Source organism: Mytilus californianus, unplaced genomic scaffold (genome assembly GCF_021869535.1).
Source record: "Mytilus californianus isolate M0D057914Y unplaced genomic scaffold, xbMytCali1.0.p SCAF_15, whole genome shotgun sequence".
In the NCBI taxonomy this organism is placed as follows: Eukaryota; Metazoa; Mollusca; class Bivalvia; order Mytilida; family Mytilidae; genus Mytilus; species Mytilus californianus.
Window position 1 is genome coordinate 2,756,482 of NW_026262637.1, and position 22,098 is coordinate 2,778,579.

At 30.6% G+C, this 22,098-nt stretch overlaps 1 long non-coding RNA gene across 15 annotated transcripts; it reads left to right on the forward strand.

Moving 5' to 3' along the window:
• Nucleotides 1-6,884: 6,884 nt before the first annotated feature.
• On the forward strand, nt 6,885-21,098 carry LOC127725209 (uncharacterized). Of its 15 annotated transcripts, none has more exons than XR_007992853.1 (7): nt 6,885-10,518; nt 10,562-10,604; nt 10,691-10,923; nt 11,053-11,138; nt 11,182-18,357; nt 18,863-18,947; nt 20,105-21,098. It is a non-coding gene; the product is annotated as an uncharacterized LOC127725209 (long non-coding RNA). The 15 variants fall into 15 exon arrangements; XR_007992857.1 differs by having other exon boundaries at nt 6,885-10,475; XR_007992860.1 differs by having other exon boundaries at nt 10,420-10,432.
• The last annotated feature ends 1,000 nt before the right edge of the window (nt 21,099-22,098 follow it).

The following is a 22,098-nucleotide window of genomic DNA, read 5'->3' on the forward strand; positions in this document are numbered from 1 at the left end:
ATTTTGTAAAAATAAAATTCCATTTTTTCCGTATTTTACTTATAAATGGACTTAGTTTTTCTGCCAGGAAACATTACATACAGTATGCAGTTAAAGTTTTTAAAGCATTTATAAGATTCATAAACTATTCTGGATTTTTACCAAACTTGGACAGAAGCTTTTTACAATCAAAAGATAGTATCGAGATGAATATTTTTATTGATTGTTTTCCTCATTTTTGTTGAGTGTGCGATTAACAGCAAAAGTAGGCGAGACACTGGGTTCCGCGGAACCCTTACGATTTTTTTTCGTCTTTTACTGATAAATTGGCTAGTTATTTTTACAGTTAACATTCAGATTTAATCTTGAGGTTAAAGTTTTTCATTTATCAATAACTATGTAAACCTTCATCGAATTTTAGGATATTTGGACAGAAGTTTGTTTATGACCAAAAAACAGTAATCCAGAGCAATTAAAATTTTGAAAATAATAATTTTCATTTTCCCGTAATTTACTGATAAATGGACTTAGTTTAAAAACTAACATGTAGATACAGTCTGAGGTTAAGATTTTCAATCATCAATAATTTTGTCAAATCTTCATGGAAATAAGGACAGAAGCTTAGTTATGACCAAAATACAGTAGTCAGAGCAAACTTTTCTAAATATATTTTTTTCCTTATTTAACTGATAAATCATGATAAATGGACTTGTTTTTTTTTTACACTTTACAAGTAGATACAGTCTGGAGTTAAAGTTTGTTGCACATTAATTACTTTGTCAAACCTTCATAGAAATTTATAAAACTTTTGCAGCTTTTTTATGATTAAGAAATAACAAGTCTGTTATTCAAGATCTATAAGCATCCAATATGTCAAGAATTTTTTTTTATAGTATTTTAGTGGTAAATGGACTTGCTTGTGTGATCATGCATTACACTTACAGTTGCCAAACCCATTATGAATTTTGTGTGTGTGTATCTAGAGGAATATAATAGCTTTTAAAAAATACTGCAACGGAGTAGGCATTAAGTGTTATCCTTGCGAGTCTGTTTGTACTTGCTGAAATTGGTTGCCGTTCTCTTAAGTTTGCCTCAACCAATTTGTATAAAACTTATACACAATGCTTATAACCACAAAACTCTGATCAAATTTATCACTTTTATCATTCTTGAGTTATGTCCCTTTATTATGTTACATCATCTATGTCTCATGGACACATTCTTCATTTATTTGTAGTTAACATTTAGGTAAAGTCTTGGATTAAAATTAATTAGACATCAATAACCATCATAGAATTTTATAAAATGTTGACAGAAGCTTTCATACTTAATGCATGATTTGGAGAACATTTATAAGGAAATTATTTTTTCTGTAATTTTTGTTGAGTCTTTAACGTTTTGTTGTGGAAGATAGATGTAGAAATCCTACATAATCCATCTGTATCCCTATATTATAACTTTAAGACTCGGTCTGTGGTAATAGTTCATTAAGACATCAATAACTTTGTCAAAACTTATGCAATTATTATATATACAAATTTTGAACAACCCTTAGAAGCTTTTCTATGATATAAAGTAAAATAACAAAAATAACCTGTTCAGCATGGTTTCAATGTGCATCTGTCTGTCATCACAAATTGTAGGAAAACTCAAATTTGCTTTTAAGAATTATCTTTAAATCTTAACAAGAAGCAAGAGAAACATAACAGGCAAAACACAGGGTTCATGGAACCCTTTAAAATATTTTATAAAGTTTATTTTGCATTGTTTCTGACTGTCAAACAACTAAGATGAGATGGATTGATGCAAATGAATAAATTTTGTCTCCAAAAAACCAGACTAGACTAAAATGTTTTCAAAGTTGCAAATAGATATATTCCAGAAGGGCAGAGAAAAGTCTTAAACATTTATGTATTCATATATAGATATCATTATTATAAATTTGTTTTCTTTCTAAATGCAATATAATGAGTAACCAAAAAGATTTTTTCATCATGTTCAGGATACAGACAAAATGTTTTGTTTATTTTAATTTACCTATCAGAAAATGTATGCCCAATAATTCTAGCATTCATCAAGTTCAAGATTTACAAGTAGTCTTTTGAATGCACTAACCTGCCCATAAAATAATTGAATAAAAAAAGCACAGCAACAATTTGCCTCTTTATCATTCTATGATAAGATGATAAACTTGGGACCTGTAGAGAGACTGAATAAATATCTGACATTAAGGTGATACCCAACACTACAGGGAGACAACTCTGTAAAATCAGATAAACCGTTAATCGCATTGTATTGTTTTAAAGAAAATATTAAGCTTCTCAATGATCAAAATTAGTTTGCCAAACTGCTATGTATCCAATGAAATTTTTCCGATAAAGTGATTTGTTGAAGATTTTTGAAATTTTTATATTTCTTTCAAAGGATCAAATCAAATATTGTGTCAAAATTTTATAAAAATTAAACGAGCCAAATTAATGTTAGTCAAGGTCTTGGGTACAAGCTTAAGGTGACTTTACTTGGGCATTCTAATGTAGAAGTTTTGTGTTCAAATATCTTGTATAAGCAGACATGGGGATCAACAGAATGTCAAAAATAACAAGTAAAGTAAAGACACTTATCTGTTTTGAAATCAACAACTGTTGACCTAGATGTCCTTTAGTTATTTGTTTTGTTGGGTTGCTGTAGTTTCATTGTTGTTCACCCTTTGAATTTTTTTTATTGATATGCTGAAGATAGACCAGTGTTCCCCAAGATACATTGAAATTAACGAAATCAATTATTTTATTTATATAGGGGAAACTTAATTTTTATATGCACATTTATGGGACGTATTATGGTATACCATTGTCCGTCAGTCTGTCCGTCATTCATCAACATGCTGGACATTAACTCAAATACGCTTGAACCAATTTGCATAAAACTTTGGTGAATTGTTAATTTCTATTGACATGATATAATATATTTTTATAAATTTTAGATTATATGTTTAAGAGTTATGGGGTTTTATAAATTAAAAAAAGGGGGATTTTCCAGTTTTCATACAATAACTCAAGAATGCTTTCACCAAGTTGCAAGAAATTGTGGTGAATTGTTTATATCTATTGACATGAGCTCCCTTTCGATTTTTATAAATTTTAGTTTTTAAGTTTCTGATTACAGGGTTTTATTCATAATAAAGGGGTATTTTTCAGTTTTCGCACAAAAACTCAAAAATGCTTTCAGCAATTCTAATGAAACTTAAAGTGAATTATTTACATCTATTCATGTAAGCTCTCTTTTGATTTTTATAAATTTCTAATATGATATTGAGAATAAATTTAACTTTATTTGTTGAGTCTGACAACAGATTTACTAAGTAATGAGCAACAGTGTATTGCACAACAACAAGAAATCTTTAATTGAATATAAATTCAATTCACATGACCAATTTCAACTTCTTTGACTACATTTATTCAGAAACCTATAATATGTCAAATATTCAATTACAATCTAAATTCAGACCTGTATCAGGCTTGAATATTATTTCCATTTTTGCCCCAACTGTCTGCAGGCATACCTAGTTGTCCTCAGTGAAGAAGAGGAAACATTAAACAATAGAATTGGTAATGATTCAATGAGAGTATTTTATTTTATAAATTGCACAGAAAAATATCAAATAAAAAGACAAAAGGGGGTCACATGCCTTACTTTTTTGAAGAATTCAATTTGTCCTGTAAAGGAGTGGGGGCGGGGCATTAAGGCCTGGTTTTGGCCCAAGAAAATAAAATGTTAGATAACTATTTCAAATTGGCACATTATGTTTAGAAATGCATAGGGTCAAGAAATATAAATGAAAAACACAAAGATTTTTATCTGATGACGTCACAATTACGTCATAATATGTACTGTTTTCACAAAAACAATGAAAAATACAGAATTTTTGCAGTTTTCTATCTTTATTTCCATTGTGGAAAAATCGTGTGCAGCCAAGAAATAACAAAATAATTTAACAGAAGCTTTATTATAACATTGACATAATCTCACCAAATATAAAGTTGTTTCTTGGGTAAGCACATATTTTTTCAATCTAAAATATACTTGAAATTTAATGAAAAATAAGAAATATCACGAAATTTTACAAAACATGCAAATTAAGTCATGATTTGTTGCCATGGAAACTTGTTAAATGTCTAACTTATTTTGTTTTTCTGAATTCCTTGTACCGTAGTCAAGTTTTCAGTAAGTTTAGAATATGTATGACAACTTTTAAATTTGCAGTAATTTTTGGGCCAAATATGTGCCTTACTGCCCCTACTCCTTTTAATACAATTATCACCCCTTGATTTTTTTGTTGAAAAACAACACTTGATTTTTTTACAGTTTAATCCTTTAATTTCAAGTTTTAGATGGTCAGATAATTACCATTAAACTTACAAAATTTCATGCCTTCTAAACTGGAATCTAAAGCATTCATGGTAATATTTTCAAAGGCTTACACCAAATTAATTTATTACAACTACTTATAAAGCTTAAAACAATTGAAAACTAAATCACTTATATGAGGTATTTTCATTTTGGGTACAGACGGGGGAAAGCATGAGGTTTGATGAGATTTCAAAACGGCTAAAATTTTAAACTACAATATATTGTCATTATGAAGCACACAATTATTATATATATTTATATTTCTCTAATTCTAAGCCGATTTATTGTTTTCCAAACCGGTTGATCATTTTTATTTAATCAACGTGTGGTTCATTTGATCTCAGATCATTCATTGGTAAAATTTCGATTATGACGTCACATTTTCTTGCTTTCCTCTGAATCTCTTATTGTGACGTCATTAAAAAAGGGGACCATGTCTGATGACGTTGTATAGAAAGAACACATCTTTTTCAGATAAATCATGAAAAAAGGAATAAGTTTGCTTGCATTTTAGCATAAAAATCCCTAGAGAAACTGATTCCACCACCAAATCTGGTATAATTATAAATCATTGAGTGTGATATGATATTTATCCATTCTTGACAGTTAAATTTTAAATATTAAAAACGCTCTGGCAAGCCTTGCATTTTAAATTTGAAAATTTAACTGTCTCGATTGGATAAATATCATATCACACTCAATGATTTATAATTATAGCTAAATCAATGACCAGATTAATGAAATATGTCAATTTCGTAAAACTTTATGTATAAGTGTTTTCATGACATCACAAATAACACAAATTCAGACTTTCAGCAAACTTGAATGAAAACTTGTCAATATTAGATAGGAGACAATACAACTCGTATGTTGACAATAGATAACTTTAAACATCAAATTGACCTTTCTGACTTTGATATTAAGTATGTTGAACCCTAAGCTCTGTTTTCAATTGTCTTAATGTTGTGGAAACCGGGACGATTTCTCAACTTATTTTTATGCCCCATTTATTTTTTCTGGTCTGTTCATCCGTTCCTCTGTCTGTCCCGCTTCAGGTTAAAGTTTTTGGTCACGGTAGTTTTTGATGAAGTTGAAGTCCTATCAACTAGAAACTTTGTACACATGTTCCTTATGATATGATCTTTTTAATTTTAATGCTGAATTAGAGCCTTTACCCCAATTTCAAGGTCCACTGAATATTGAAAACGATAGTGCGATTGGGGCACTTGTGTATTATGGACACATTCTTGTTTTTGCCTGTTTTGTTAATGTCCAAACTTAAGAAAACATGCATATAAACTTGAAAAAAAGCCTGTTCTTAACTTGCTTCTTATTTGGCTATAATAGCTTATTTTCTGAAACTGAATTATTTCTATTTATTTTCTTTGTTACTGTAAATTTAGAAATTAGTAATATTTTTTTTTAAATGAATAATTTAGTACTTTCTTAAAAAATCACAATTATAAATTGATGTAATAATTTCTGAATTTACAGTATCTCAATGATTTAAATTCATAATCAAAGTTTGTATAGTTTGACATGTGAATGTTATGTTAAAAAAAAAGTGGGAAAGCAGAATATGTATTATATTCAATTTATTATATTTCAGTGTGAGGACCTACGTGGACAACCATATGAACAGGCGTCTCCGACGAGTTGGTATGCCATACGGCTATGTGGCTCCACGAGTAGAGGCACCACGATGCTCTCGTCGTCTTTTAGGGTTGGAGCCTGAACCAGTACTTGTCCCAGTTGCCTCTCCTGAGCTGCCAAGAAATGATCAACCTGAACATTTCGAAGCAGTCGTACCTCGTGCACGATTATTCTCGGTCATGGTTCCTGAAGCAGCTATACAAATAGCTGATGAAGTTATCATTGACGAGGATGATATGGTCGAGGTGGAGTTCGCTGGCGAGGAGCTCTCGGTTCTGGAGTCAACTCTGGAGGAGGAAGAGGTCATTGAGCTGTCTGTGGAGGCCTCTGTGCTGTGTGGTATGGACACAACGGTGGAGGACCCAGCCGACTGGTTCCTGGAGGAGACTGTGTCTTTCCTGCCAACAGAGGAGGAGACTGTTGTGTTCGAGGAGGTAGTGGACGAGGATGCAACAACCAACCACGCTGAAGAGACTGTTTGGTATGGTCCTGAAGAGGTTGAGGTTCCAGCCACTCCAGTCACACCATATGTTGTTATAGGTAATGATGTAGGTGTTCCTTTGGACTGGGAGGTGATCCCTGCTCCAGTGGTTGAGGTTGCTCCTGTCCCTGAGGCAGCTGGGAGGTTTGCTGGGTGGAGACAGGTGGCTAGAGTGCTAGGCTGCCTTGTTACTTCATACCAAACTATCTCAGCTGTCTTATTTTTTGGTTAATTTTTGATAAATACATATACATTTTGTATATTTTCTTTGGAAAAAAAAAATTGGAAAAGTATAAATTTTTGCTTTAGTTTAAAAAAAAAAGTTTGGAAAAGTATAAATTTTTGTTTTAGTTTAAAAAAAAATGTTTGGAAAAGCTAATTTTTGAAACTTGAAATTTTTGTTTTGATTTATGGTCATTCAGTTTATTTTTGAAAGATTTTCATTCTTTGCTAAGTAACACAATTTCTTCAAAACTTCAGAATGAGTGTTTTAATAATTTTGGCTATTTAATCATTAAAGTTTTATGAAAATATTTTGTTTTAATTTAAATGAAAGTTTTTAATGTTTAATTTACTTAACTTGGAAATTTATAAAGAGTGTGTCTGTCTTTTTGTAACCACTGTTCTTTTTATCCAACACACGTTAAACTTTCAGGCTGGACAACTGTCAAAATGGATCACCATAATTATCAGCCAGGTCAAGGTCAATCAGTATAGATATCCAATCATTTCAGGTCAACATTTTCTTTTAAAGTTTGGTCATAGGTTAGAGGTTTAAAGTTCAGGTCAACATTGACAAGAATAGAATGGTCATTACTCCTTTAAATGGTAGAGGTCTACTAGATTTAAGATCAAACTATTTGTAAGAATGGTTATTTGTAAGGTCAAAGATATGCAGTGTCAGGTCAAGGCCAATGTTTACTTCTACAGAATGATTATATCTGTTAGCAGGATCACAGATATGATTAATTGCTTAAAAGCAACAAGCACATGTAAGAAGCATTTTCCTGCTAAACAGCTTTAAATATATGTGTACCTATTTTCACAAAAATAACTCCCTTCCCCAAGGGTTGACTGGCGTATAAAAATATGGTCATCCCTTGGTCTTCTTCTGACCGTCAGTAAAACGCTTGCCAAAGATTAGCCACCGTTTAGTTAATACATAGCCACATCCTGTTAAAATTTAAAATCTAAAAGTTGCATCTAATACCAGAGTAATTTTTAACCTGAAGTGTGACAGACGAACGAACAGACAAACAAAAGAACGGACCGACAAACAGAAGACCGGGTAAGACCAGAAAACATAATGTCCATGTATGGGGCAAAAAAATCCAGCATAACAGTGCAACATTCCATTTAGCTTTTGAAATTTTGATGAAAAATACAAAATATTTCCTTTGACTCATTTAAAACATTAAATTGTCACCCCCCTTTAGAAAGAAAATGAACATTAAAGTCCCCTACATAAATTTCATAGTTTAAATAAAGGAATTTTTTTCAGCAATTTTCACTTCTGGATGAAGGATAAAATGACCACTTCTGTTTTATAATTCATTGAGAGCATTTATAAAAAGTAACAGATCAGAAGTCAAACAAAAAAAGAAAATATCACTAATTTCCTATTAAACATCCCAAAAATTTCGCATTTGTTCATTTTAACCTTGACCACTCTCTTAAAATTTAAAAAAATATTAAAAAAGGTTTCTGTATCTTAATTTGGCAGCTTCTGATAAATTAAAGAATATATTTGGTATACATCAATGAGGGGTACTTAACAAACAACAAAAACAAGGCGTCTTTAGGTCAACATAGTCTTCAACAAAGATAGGCATCTATACAATATGTTTAGTGTTTATAGTTCAAAATTAGTCAACAAAATTTACTAAATATCTATAAAAAAAAAAAGTCGACAAAATTTACTAAATATCTTTAAAGAAAAAAGTCAACAAAATTTTACTAAATATCTATAAAGAAAAAAGTCCACAAAATTTACTAAATATCTTTAAAGAAAAAAGTCCACAAAATTTACTAAATATCTATAAAGAAAAAAGTCGACTAAATTTACTAAATATCTATAAAGAAAAAAGTCCACAAAATTTACTAAATATCTATAAAGAAAAAAGTCCACAAAATTTACTAAATATCTATAAAGAAAAAAGTCCACAAAATTTACTAAATATCTTTAAAGAAAAAAGTCCACAAAATTTACTAAATATCTATAAAGAAAAAAGTCGACTAAATTAACTAAATACCTATAAAGAAAAAAGTCGACTAAATTAACTAAATATCTATAAAGAAAAGAGTAGACAAAATTAACAAAATATCTAAAAAAAATAATAATAAAGCAAAATAATTAAAAATTCTTTTTTCTTGCAATGAAGTAAGTTTAAAATTTTTAATTCAGCAAAAGATTTGGGCTTTCAACAACTTGATGTGAATGATATTGCATTATTATAGTGTCTGAGTACAACATTATTACATAACTTGCTGGGTTAAAATTTCTTTTTTTACAAAAATATAAAGTATATCCAAAGTTAACACTGGCAAGTCAAGTATAACAATGTATCTAACACTGCACAATCTGCATAAACCTGCATACCTGCATAAGATAATTAGCATTGCATATATAAATTAACATGTAAAGCTTATGCTGGCTTGCTGATGTTTTCTTTCATTGTTCTATTTAATTAACTCCTAGCCCAATATAGCAACATCTATTTAAAATTGACCTGGGACTTGGATTTTGGGCAGGTAGGGAGGAATAAGGGAAATACCTTGGCCTGGGATTTTAGGGCTTAAAGAAAGGGGAGGGGAAACCCAGGGACTCTGGTGAAGTGGGGAGATAAAAGGAGAGGGGAAACCCAGGGCCTGGTGTATTTGGGGAGATAAAAGAGGGAGAAGGTTACATCCATGGCCTGGTGAACTGGGGGAGATAAAAGAGGGAATGGGGAAAGAGTTGCTGTCCATTGAATGAAGTAAGTTATGTGTTAATGTTGTATTCACATTGTTGTGATGATTTTATTGTTGCTTTGAAGTTTGTGGAGCACAAATACCCCAGTACTTTTGGATAAAAATGATAATGAAAAAATATTCCCGTTTAAACTTTCAGTTTTTAATAAAGATATTCCAGTGTTCAAATTAACCATTAAAGTGGTCTTTCTTAAAGTTGTCAAACAAGAACCAAAGTGTACCTTTTAAACTTTAAAACATCAATTGAACATTTCATTAGAAACCTTTGGTTTAAACACTTATGCGTGTTTCTGAATTCCTTTCATTAAAATTGAGTAAATAAAATCTCACTCTATTTAAACAATTTTGTGTTGTAAAAAAACCACAAAAACATACAATTAAGTACTTGACCTATAGTATAGAAACTTGTTTTTGTTGGAGACTATATTGACCTCTGGAGTCCAGGTTTTTTGTGTTGTTTAGTTGCTGTCTCAAAAACATAATCCCTAAAGTCATTTTCAATTAATAATAGACAAAGGACAAATTATAAAAAACCCAGAATAACCAAATCCTTCATATTAACTTATAATAACTGTTAAATTTTCCTTCAAATTAAATATATGTTTCACACATCTCCTTCGTTGAGATAAATTTTGATGTGAAACAGAGATTGGAAGCTAAATATTTAAAATTTAGATTAATTGAAATAGCCTCCCCTCTTAAAAAAAAATAAAGAACAAATTTTAACAGAAAAAAGGGGGACGGAAACCTGAAGATACAGAATTTAAATAAAGTGATAAAAAGATCCTCCGTCCTTTTCTAAGCTTCTTTTTAAAGTTTTAAATTTGGTAAATTAGATGTTCCCTGAATTTAGAGTATCCATGGGAACATGTCCCATTTTTACCAGAAATTAATATACCCATAGGAACATTACAGTACATGTTCCTCTTCAAAGTAATAAAGGTATCCATTGGAACATCGCATGTTCCTCTCCAAAGTAATGAAGGTATCCATAGGAACATCACTTGTTCCTCTCCAAAGTAATGAAGGTATCCATAGGAGCATCACATGTTCCTTTCCAAAGTAGTGAAGGTATCCATTGGAACATCACATGTTCCTCTCCAAAGTAATGAAGGTATCCATTGAAACATCACATGTTCCTCTCCAAAGTAATGAAGGTATCCATTGGAACATCACATGTTCCTCTCCAAAGTAATAAAGGTATCCATTGGAACATCACATGTTCCTCTCCAAAGTAATGAAGGTATCCATTGGAACATCACATGTTCCTCTCCAAAGTAATAAAGGTATCCATAGTAATAAAGGTATCCATAGGAACATCACATGTTCCTCTCCAAAGTAATGAAGGTATCCATAGGAACATCACATGTTCCTCTCCAAAGTAATAAAGGTATCCATAGGAACATCACATGTTCCTCTCCAAAGTAATAAAGGTATCCATAGGAACATCACATGTTCCTCTCCACAGTAATGAAGGTATCCTTTGGAACATCACATGTTCCTCTCAAAAGTAATGAAGGTATCCATTGGAACATCACATGTTCCTCTCCAAAATAATGAAGGTATCCATAGGAACATCACATGTTTCTCTCCAAAGTAATGAAGGTATCCATAGGAACATCACATGTTTCTCTCCAAAGTAATGAAGGTATCCATTGGAATATCACATGTTCCTCTCCAAAGTAATAAAGGTATCCATAGGAACATCACATGTTCCTCTCCAAAGTAATGAAGGTATCCATAGGAACATCACATGTTCCTCTCCAAAGTAATAAAGGTATCAATAGGAACATCACGTTTCTCTCCAAAGTAATGAAGGTATCCATAGGAACATCACATGTTTCTCTCCAAAGTAATGAAGGTATCCATAGGAACATCCCATGTGTCTTACCAATGTAAATAAGGTATCCATAGGAACATGGGAGCCTCGGTGGCCAAGTGGTCTAAGTAGTTACTACTGTAATCACTAGCCAGTCAACACTGAGGTTGTGAGATCGAACCCTGCTCGTGCGGGTGCACATGACTCCAATCTTAATTGACTTAGGGTTGTTAGTTTTCCTATTGAAGGTCAGTGGTTTTCTCCAGGCACTCTGGCTTCCTCCACCAATACAAACTGGCCGCCATGAAATAGCCAAAGTAGTGCTTAAAAGTGGTGTTAAAACACCAAAAAAATCAAATTCAAATCCATAGGTGCACTGCATTCTCCAAATTTACTGGTATCTGATATCCATTGGAATCCAAATTTAGTTGTTCAGTTTGTATTGATGACAGAATTGGCTTTACAATGAACTTTGAACTCAAAGAAATGGATACACATGTTTCAGAAAAGTAAGTTTGGTGCCTATATCTCTTTTCACACTTTTGTTGTTTTTAAATAATTTGTAAATTTTATTGTAAATGTAACATATTTAAGTTGTCAAATTTTTGTGTAAAAAGGGGAATGACCATTTCAAAACTGTTTTTCAATATTTTTGTTAAAGATTTTCAGAAGGAAACAGAAAAATTATTTATGAAAATGTGGTACGTGTCAAATGTGTATATAGTTTTAAGAAAAATAGAAAAAAACAAAAAAATGCATGGGTGATGGTATTTAATGATTTTAAGAAAAATAGAAAAAAAAAAAAAATATGCATGGGTGATGGTTTTTAATGATTTTAAGAAAAATAGAAAAAAAAAAAAATATGCATGGGTGATGGTTTTTAATGATTTTAAGAAAAATAGAAAAAAAAAAAAAATATGCATGGGTGATGGTTTTTAATGATTTTAAGAAAAATAGAAAAAAAAAAAAAATATGCATGGGTGATGGTTTTTAATGATTTTAAGAAAAATAGAAAAAAAAAAAAAATATGCATGGGTGATGGTTTTTAATGATTTTAAGAAAAATAGTAAAAAAAAAAAGAAAAAAAAAATATGCATGGGTGATGATTTTTAATGATTTTAAGAAAAATAGAAAAAAAAAGAAAAAAAATGCTTGGGGTTTAATTATATCGTGATGCAGAAATGGGTCCATTATTTTAACTTGAATTTGGGATTTAATTATATCATGATATGGAATGGATACATTCTTTTAACTGGAATTTGGGATTTAATTATATCATGATACGGAATGGATACATTCTTTTAACTGGAATTTGGGATTAAATTATATGATACGGAATGGATACATTATTTTAACTGGAATTTGGGATTTAATTATATCATGAAACAAAATGGATACATTCTTTTAACTTGAATTTGGGATTTGATTATATCATGATACAGAATGGATACATTCTTTTAACTGGAATTTGGGGGATTTAATTATATCATGAAACAGAATGGATACATTCTTTTAACTGGAATTTGGGATTTAATTATATCATGATATGGAATGGATACATTCTTTTAACTGGAATTTGGGATTTAATTATATCATGATATGGAATGGATACATTCTTTTAACTTGAATTTGGGATTTAATTATATCATGATACGGAATGGATACATTCTTTTAACTGGAATTTGGGATTTAATTATATCATGAAACGGAATGGATACATTCTTTTAACTTGAATTTGGGATTTAATTATATCATGAAACGGAATGGATACATTCTTTTAACTGGAATTTGGGATTTAATTATATCATGAAACGGAATGGATACATTCTTTTAACTGGAATTTGGGATTTAATTATATCATGAAACGGAATGGATACATTCTTTTAACTGGAATTTGGGATTTAATTATATCATGATACGGAATGGATAATACATTCTTTTAACTGGAATTTGGGATTTAATTATATCATGAAATGGAATGGATACATTCTTTTAAATTGAATTTTGGATTTAATTATATCATGAAACGGAATGGATACATTCTTTTAACTGGAATTTGGGATTTAATTATATCATGATATGGAATGGATACATTCTTTTAACTGGAATTTGGGATTTAATTATATCATGAAGGACATGATACGGAATGGATACATTCTTTTAACTGGAATTTGGGATTTAATTATATCATGATACAGAATGGATACATTTTTAACTGGAATTTGGGATTTAATTATATCATGAAACGGAATGGATACATTCTTTTAAATTGAATTTGGGATTTAATTATATCATGAACCAGAATGGATACATTCTTTTAACTGGAATTTGGGATTTAATTATATCATGATACTGAATGGATACATTCTTTTAACTGGAATTTGGGATTTAATTATATCATGATACGGAATGGATACATTCTTTTAACTGGAATTTGGGATTTAGTTATATCATGAAACAGAATGGATACATTCTTTTAACTGGAATTTAGGATTTAATTATATCATGATACGGAATGGATACATTCTTTTAAGTGGAATTCAGGATTTAATTATATCATGAAACAGAATGGATACATTCTTTTAACTGGAATTTTGGATTTAATTATATCATGATACGGAATGGATACATTCTTTTAACTTGAATTTGGGATTTAATTATATCATGAAACAGAATGGATACATTCTTTTAACTGGAATTTGGGATTTAATTATATCATGATACAGAATGGATTCATTCTTTTAACTAAAATTTTGGATTTAATTACCGGTATATCATGATACAGAATGGATACATTCTTTTAACTTGAATTAAATATAATTAAGAGTATACATTTTTATTTCTGAGGATTGTTTTGATATATGTAAGTGAACAGCAACCAACAACACAAACAAAAAAACGTCAAAAGATTAGTTAATGCATTTTAAATAAAGATAAATAATGTTAATACCTTTTGTCCTTCATTTGGAAATTTCAAGATAAATAATATGGAAATTTATAAATGAAGACGAATAATGATATATTCCCTTTAAATTTTAATAAAACCATAATTCATGTCTGATGTTAAAGATAAAGTTAAAAAATGGTGAAATAATTTTTCAAATTTTAGATCAAATTGCCCTTAAAAATCAGACGTAGAACATATATGTATCAGCTATTCCTAAACCATTTTACAGATTTTTAAAGGAACTTTCAGAACAGAACATTTAAGATAACAATTTCGTAATGCAAGGTTTATCAGTATAATTTTGGGAATTTCCCAAAGTAAAGGATGTTAGTCTGAGAAAGATCTCCAACCCTTCCGGATACATTATTCTGACTCAGAGTCAACTAGACTTTGCTCTTACTTTTAAATACTACTTGCTTAAGGGAGAAGCAGCAAATACCCCTTTTAAAGTCTTTGGTTTGTCCATACATGGGATAGAGCCCTTTACCTCCAACACATCAGGCAAGCATAGGACCATTGAGGTGGTTATAATTGGTAGTGAAAAGTATTCTTTTTAAAATATTCATATTCATTTTATTTTTGTTTATTTGTTCATTCTGTTGTTCAATTCCTAGTAGTAACAGAAAACATCAATTTTTATATTTGGTTTAAAAATATTTAATTGAAAAGTATGTCTCCATGCAAAATTATCCATCCCTCTACAGGTTGTATCTTAATATAAAAAACATCTTATTCTTAAAGTATCAACACTAACCATTACTAACAATTGGTACTTAATTAAATAGGTTGGAAGGATGGAAGACAAGAGAGGGAGAGAAATGAGAAGGGAGAGGGGAGGGGATAGGGGAGAGAGAATAGAGACTGATGGAGTGAGTTTTCAGATAAGGGTTTAAGGTACTAGTCTTGTAGAGGGATAGGTTTTTAATATCTTCTTTTAGAAAGAGAACTTCTTGTTAACAATATGAATATGAGTAGGAATACAAACCAATTTTTATTTTTGGTATGCAAATCCAGTCTGAAAGTCTTTGTTTTAAAATAATGGGTCTATTACATATCAAAATTATTTCCAAGTCTGTAAAATTTTTGTGACCCCAGTGGCCAATCCAGGGGTTGGGGTTGGAACCCCCTTTTTTTTTTAATGATAATGCATTTGAATGGGGATATATATTTAAAACCCGCACTTTCTCCTGGGTTGGACCCCCTTTTTTTTAAAGATTGCTGGTTCCGCCCCTGAACCCTTTCTCCCTTCCTATTTGGTAAAGACATATAAGATTGTGTCCATAGTACACGGATGCCCCATCCGCACTATCATTTTCTATGTTCAGTGGACTCTGAAAATGGAGGAAAAAACTCTAATTTGGCATTAAAATTAGAAAGATGATATCATAGGGAACATGTGTACAAAGTTTCAAGTTGATTGGACTTCATCAAAAACTTTAACCTGAAGCAGGACGAACGAACGGAGGCACAGACCAGAAAACATAATGCCCATAAATGAGGCATAATAAATGTTTGCATTGGAAAACTCCCTTAATAATTTGTATAACAACAGCCAGTCTAGCCTGTCATAATTCAGTAACTACAAGCTATTTATCTATTCTGGAAAGATATGACTGTTTCAACGCCACTTGTAGTACTCCTGGCTATTACAAGGCTGCCAGTTTTTATTGGCGGAAGCCATATAAATGGCACCTGAAAAAACACCGACCTTCAGTGTCTTTTAATGTTGTCCAAAGTTTCTGTTGAAATGTTTGTACTGGTTTGAGGTATTGCTGATTAAAAGTGTAGATGTCTGAATAAACAAAAAACATCCTTTATCATGTTTTAGATTAAAAAGTAATTATATCCAAATTTCCAATTTAGTTTCAGCACAAACGTTAAAGATAATTGTTGCAGAATTAAGCTCTTTTTTATTTAAAGGAAACAATATAAGATTTTAAATTTTGAATCTTCCAAAATAAATCTTTTCAGTTTTGTAAAGTGGTACATTGTGAAATTTATAATTAAAAAAACAAATCTTTTCTAATAATAAGGGACATAACTCTCCAATGGTAAAAAAATACTAAACCCATTAAAATAATGTAAATGCTTAAAGCAGCTTTCAGATTTGTTAGTTTGTAAATACAAAATTAGCCTCCTCCTGGCCAAATGAAACTTAATTAACTTTGTAATAGAATTTTCCATGCCAAAAACACTTTTATTGGATAAAAAATATGAAGTAAAAACACTGACCTTTATAATCTTAAGCTTTTTTGGTACGAGAAAAAAATTTATCAAAGATACTTATTATTTGGCCACATTTAATAATTTTTTAGACACCTATTATCACAGAATAGAATTTTTGCCATCTTAATTATATTGTTAAGTGTGTTGTTGGCATGCTGTCTCATTGAAATATACCTCAAATCCTCTTTTATCTTATTCAAGATTTTCAGAAAAGCAATTTAAAAATCTGTTAAAGGTTTATTCTCTAAATAAATAGAATAATTGGTCCAGTGGTCAATGAAGAATGCCAATGAGATGTGGTAAAAATGCCATTGAGATGTGCTTAGAATGCCATTGAGATGTGGTAAAAATGCCAATGAGATGTGCTTAGAATGCCAATGAGATGTGTTAATACAACCAATGAGATGTGTTAATACAACTAATGAGATGCGCTAAGAATGCAAATGAAATGTGGTAAAAATGCCAATGAGATGTGGTTATAAAGCTAAAGATATGTTGTAATAATGCTAATGAGATGTGGTAATAAAGCTAATGAGATGTGGTAATAAAGCTAATGAGATGTGGTTATAAAGCTGATGAGATGCGCTAAGAATGCAAATGAGATGTGGCTATAAAGCTGATGAGATGTGCTAAGAATGCAAATGAGATGTGGTTATAGAGCTAATGAGATGCGCTAAGAATGCAAATGAGATGTGGTTATAAAGCTAAAGATATGTGGGAATAATGCTAATGAGATGTGGTAATAAAGCTAATGAGATTTGGTTATGAAGCTGATGAGATGCGCTAAGAATGCAAATGAGATGTGGTAATAGAGCTAATGATATATGGTAATAAAGCTAATGAGATGTGGTAATAAAGCTAATGAGATGTGGTAGTAAAGCTAAAGAGATGTGGTAATAATGCTAATGAGATGTGGTTATAAAGCTAAAGATATGTTATAATAATGCTAATGAGATGTGGTAATAAAGCTAATGAGATGTGGTTATAAAGCTGATGAGATGTGGTAATGGAGCTAATGAGATGCGCTAAGAATGCAAATGAGACGTGGTAATAGAGCTAATGATATGTGCTAAGAAAGCTAATGAGATGTGGTAATAAAGCTAATGAGATGTGGTAATAAAGCTAATGAGATGTGGTAATAATGCTAATGAGATGCGCTAAGAATACTAATGAGATGTGGTAATAATGCCAATAAGATGTGGTTAGAATTCCAATGAGATGTGGTTAGAATGCCAATGAGATTTAGTAAGAATGCCAATGAGAACTATCCACCAGAGATTGAGCCACAAGGCTGCAAGAACTATCTATCTTTCATGTGAATTTTGTGTATAATTTGTAAGCTCCCCTACAGCTGATAGTTAACATTTTCATCAAATTATGATTTAAATTATCCTTTCTTTAAATAAAATTATTTGGTAATTAAACTTTTTTAAATAAACATTGAAAAAGCTTCTAAATTTTCTGAAAAAATTACATTAAATAGGCACTTTTGAATTTTTTGCCTACCGGTATTTAAAAAAAAATATACCAGTAATGGCACAATGATAGAAGATGTGTGGAATCAAATAGGTAACTATAGTGATAATGAAATATTCTAATAATAACCAGTTTTTTAATGTCTTGACTTAATGGACTTATTGTATGATGATATATGCGACCAGTTAGAAAAGTGGACAATGAAATATTCAAACATGGAACTGACTGAAGTTAATAGACTTAAAATTCAGAATTGAAACCAGCAAGTGAATTATTGACATTTGTTTTGATGTGACCAGTATTCATGTGGATGGACAGTACTAGTGGACTATAAACTGATAAATCTCACAGAAAGGCACATCACAACTGAGTCTGAAGCTGTTACATACAAAAGACAAGGTAATTATACTAAAAAAAAACATGGCAACATTACTCTGATTACATGTTGCAATTAACCTTATAGCTCTTATTTTATTTTTGGTGTGTTAATTCACTGTGTTTTCAGAAAAGCTATCAAGATAAATGCATAAAGCCAAAGGTCTACATTAATATATTCTGATAAAGTGTTCAACCAAATTTTTTTGCACCGGTAGTTTTTGCATTGGAGCAATAAAAAAAAAAATCATCCTGAAAATAGATTAGTAATACAAACCCCACCACAATGAAGGATATATACACTTACTTGCTCTGAATAGAAAATAAAGGATAAGCAGCTTTGACTCCACTGGTAGCGACTGTTGTGAAAAACTACTCATTACAAGTCAAAAATTGACCTGTAACATTAAAATCATGCATAACCTTAAAAGAAATAAAAATCTGAAACAGTACTTTAAGTTTGCACAGCCCAGTAAAGTACTTAGTGGAAAATTTTAAGGATGAGACTACATGATTTTTTCTTCTTCAGATATCCAGGAAATAAGAATTGTATGTGATCTATTTAAAGATCTTAGGACAGTAGGACCTGGAAGTACTATATTACCAACTTCAAGGTAAGTTTACAGTAAAAACAAAATGGTTATGAAATATTGCTTCTTCAATTATACAAATTAATGGAAACTTGATTATCATCATACCTTTTTTATCCATAATACTGTTAATATAAAAAAATAGAGAAGATGTGGTATGATAGCCAATGAGACAACTCTCCACAAGAGACCAAAATGACACAGAAATTAACAACTATAGGTCACCGTACAGCCTTCAACAATGAGCAAAGCCCTGAGCCACAGTCTTGACCAAAATATTTGAAAGTTTGAAATTTTGATAAGAAACATTGATACTAGCAAGTTTAAATACTCTCGTTTCTCAGTTATATGTTATGTTTAATGCTTATAAATGTGATGCAAAAATTAAAATGACATGGTAACTTTCCTTTAAGGTGGTATGGGAGAGTCTAAATTAAAAATGATAGAATTTGTTCATACTTTGCCAAAGCGTAGTAAATATTAAAATATGTTCAAAAATATTATAAAAATGATAGGTCACAGCACATTTTTTCAAGCTACAGGTTGTTACAAAATGACACATTTTGTATGAATTATACAGGAAAAAACATCATTATGTGATTAGAATCTAAACTAAATGATAGAATTGTAAAATAGAATATGAAAAGTTAGCTTTTAGAAAATGCTTTGAAAATATCAAAAGAAAATAAAGGGTCACAGTGCGTTTTATCTGGCTAAAATTCAAAATAGCAAAATTCCAAGTAGATTCCTTCAGAAAATGCACTATTTCAGAGTTACTTCACTTAAAATGCCAATTTGAAATTATTAAAATTCAAGCAGAAATAATCTTGTAAAAATATTAATATTTATGAGTTATAATCTTATAAATTTGTTCTTTGAAATGCAAATTCACATAAGTTATCTACATTTCTGCATCTAATTTTGCTAACTTGATTGAAAATCTGGACCTTAGATTCTCTGTTTTTTACAATCCAAGATGGCGAAAGACAACCATACCACCTTAAGCATGTTCAAAATATGCATGATATATTGATCACTGGACATTAAGCATGCAACAATCAATCAATCAATCCTATATGTATATATGGTATGAATCACTTCTGACATATCAAGAATTAAAAATGTTATTTTGTCAATTTAATTGCCATGTTTTAATTGACATTCTGTTTTTTTCTTTGTAGATTAACTGAGCTTGAGAAATTACAAATCAACTGATGCAGAAGAAGAGACTTTGCCATGTGGATGGACTTGGAAACAATTATTGACAAACAATATAGTGTATTAGTATTCTTGTAAAAATCAATAGAGAGAGAGAGAGAGAGGAAGGATAGGAGAGAGTCAGTTGTAAAGATTTATGTCTTTTCAACCAGACATGTCGATTACATTAGAATTTCAGAGGCCTACAGTTCTCCCTTAAATGATCATAGTTAATACATGAAGTAGTTAAAGTAGAGGACTTTAGTGTGACCAGTGAGAACAATCAGGCAGCTGCCATTGGTTTAAATCTCTTTTTTCGAAGATGTTTTGGTTACATTAGAATAAATCTGTGAGGAATGACAAAAAAAATGTTAAAAAAATAATTTGTGGTATTTTGTACAGTTTCATTATGCAATCTTGAATACATTTATGATTACTATTTATAAAGAATGAGGATGGAAAATGTTTAAACATTTATTTGAGACAGAGTTTTGCATTATTTCATTAAAATAATTAAATTCTTTTTTGGGGAATGAAGGACAAACAGGGAAAACAGACAAAGCTGCTATTCTATGAATTTTAAATTGTATTTATTTACATTTGATTGATTAGTTGAAGATTAACCACAAGTATTCAGCATAGTACAAAATTAAGGATGCACTGCAAGTGTATATTATCTTTATAGTTATCATCACACTATGTCCAATCTAGATGTACAACACTCTTTTTTATAGTGTTCTGTAAATTATTTAACAGGAACACCAGTTGTGATGAATGGGAAGACTGGCAGGCTGAGAAATGGGTATAAGGGGAGGGAATACCCCTGCTTATCTTTTCATACTGGTTAGTTCCTTTGGTAAAAGTTTTGTACAAATGTTGTTCATATCAGATGTATACGATTTGAAGAGAGTTGTTATTTGGAGCTCTGTAAAAAAAAAAAAAAAGAAAAAAAAGAAAAAAAAAAAAAAAAAAAAAGAATTGTGATCAGAGTTCTAGATAATAACTGGGTGGTATGAAATGTGGGTTAAATATTTTCGGTATATTTACAATGATTTTTTTTTTTTTTATGCATCTGATATTTTTTGTGTATAAAATGTTTTGTTATTTTTTACAGAATTGCATTAGTTGCCTTCCTGACTAACATTTATTGGTGAATGGAGAGACTAGCAGGCTGAGATTGAGGCGTAAGGGGAGGGAATACCCCTGCTTTTCTCTTCATACTTGTAAATTCTGTCACTGCACGGAAGGTCAACATCTAAGAATATATAAGTTATCATTTTTTTATGTATCAATGTAAGTTAGATAAGTTATATCAGATGTATATAAAGTAAGATGAAAGTATTCTTTAGAGCTCTGTAAAAAAAAAAGCTTGTAAACAGAGGTCTAGATAATGCATTAAGGGGTTTGGTTTGGCATGGGGATTTCAAATTTTATTTACAAGTCATCATCTACAAAAATGCATCTGATATTATTTGCCCCAAGCCCAATTTCGTGTCCCAAATATAATGACTACAGAATAATGGTGACAGCTTGGTCAACACCCTTATTTTAAGTTTGATTCACCCCTTCTTTCGTCACACACCTCACCCCACCCCCACCCTTTTAATAAGTAGTTATAGGTTAAGGTTTCTTATTGGGATTAATGATTGATTGATTGATTTTAATTAAGTGTCACAGAATTATTAAAATACTAATTTCTGTGTAACAAGATTAATCTCCAATATTTGAAGGTGTTTTTGATCAAGTTTTATTAAACTCAAAATGTTTAGTATTTCATCAGCTCTGTCGAATACAAAATAGAAATTTACCTCTATAGATATATCTGCATTTTATATGCTACGAAATTTTGCCTGTTTTACAAAGATTTATCTAACAAAATGAAAAACCCTGTCCATGAAATTGATTTAATTGAACTTTCACACTGTTGATAATAACCCTGTTTGTTCATGACAATTTTACATGTGGTAGTCTCGATGTA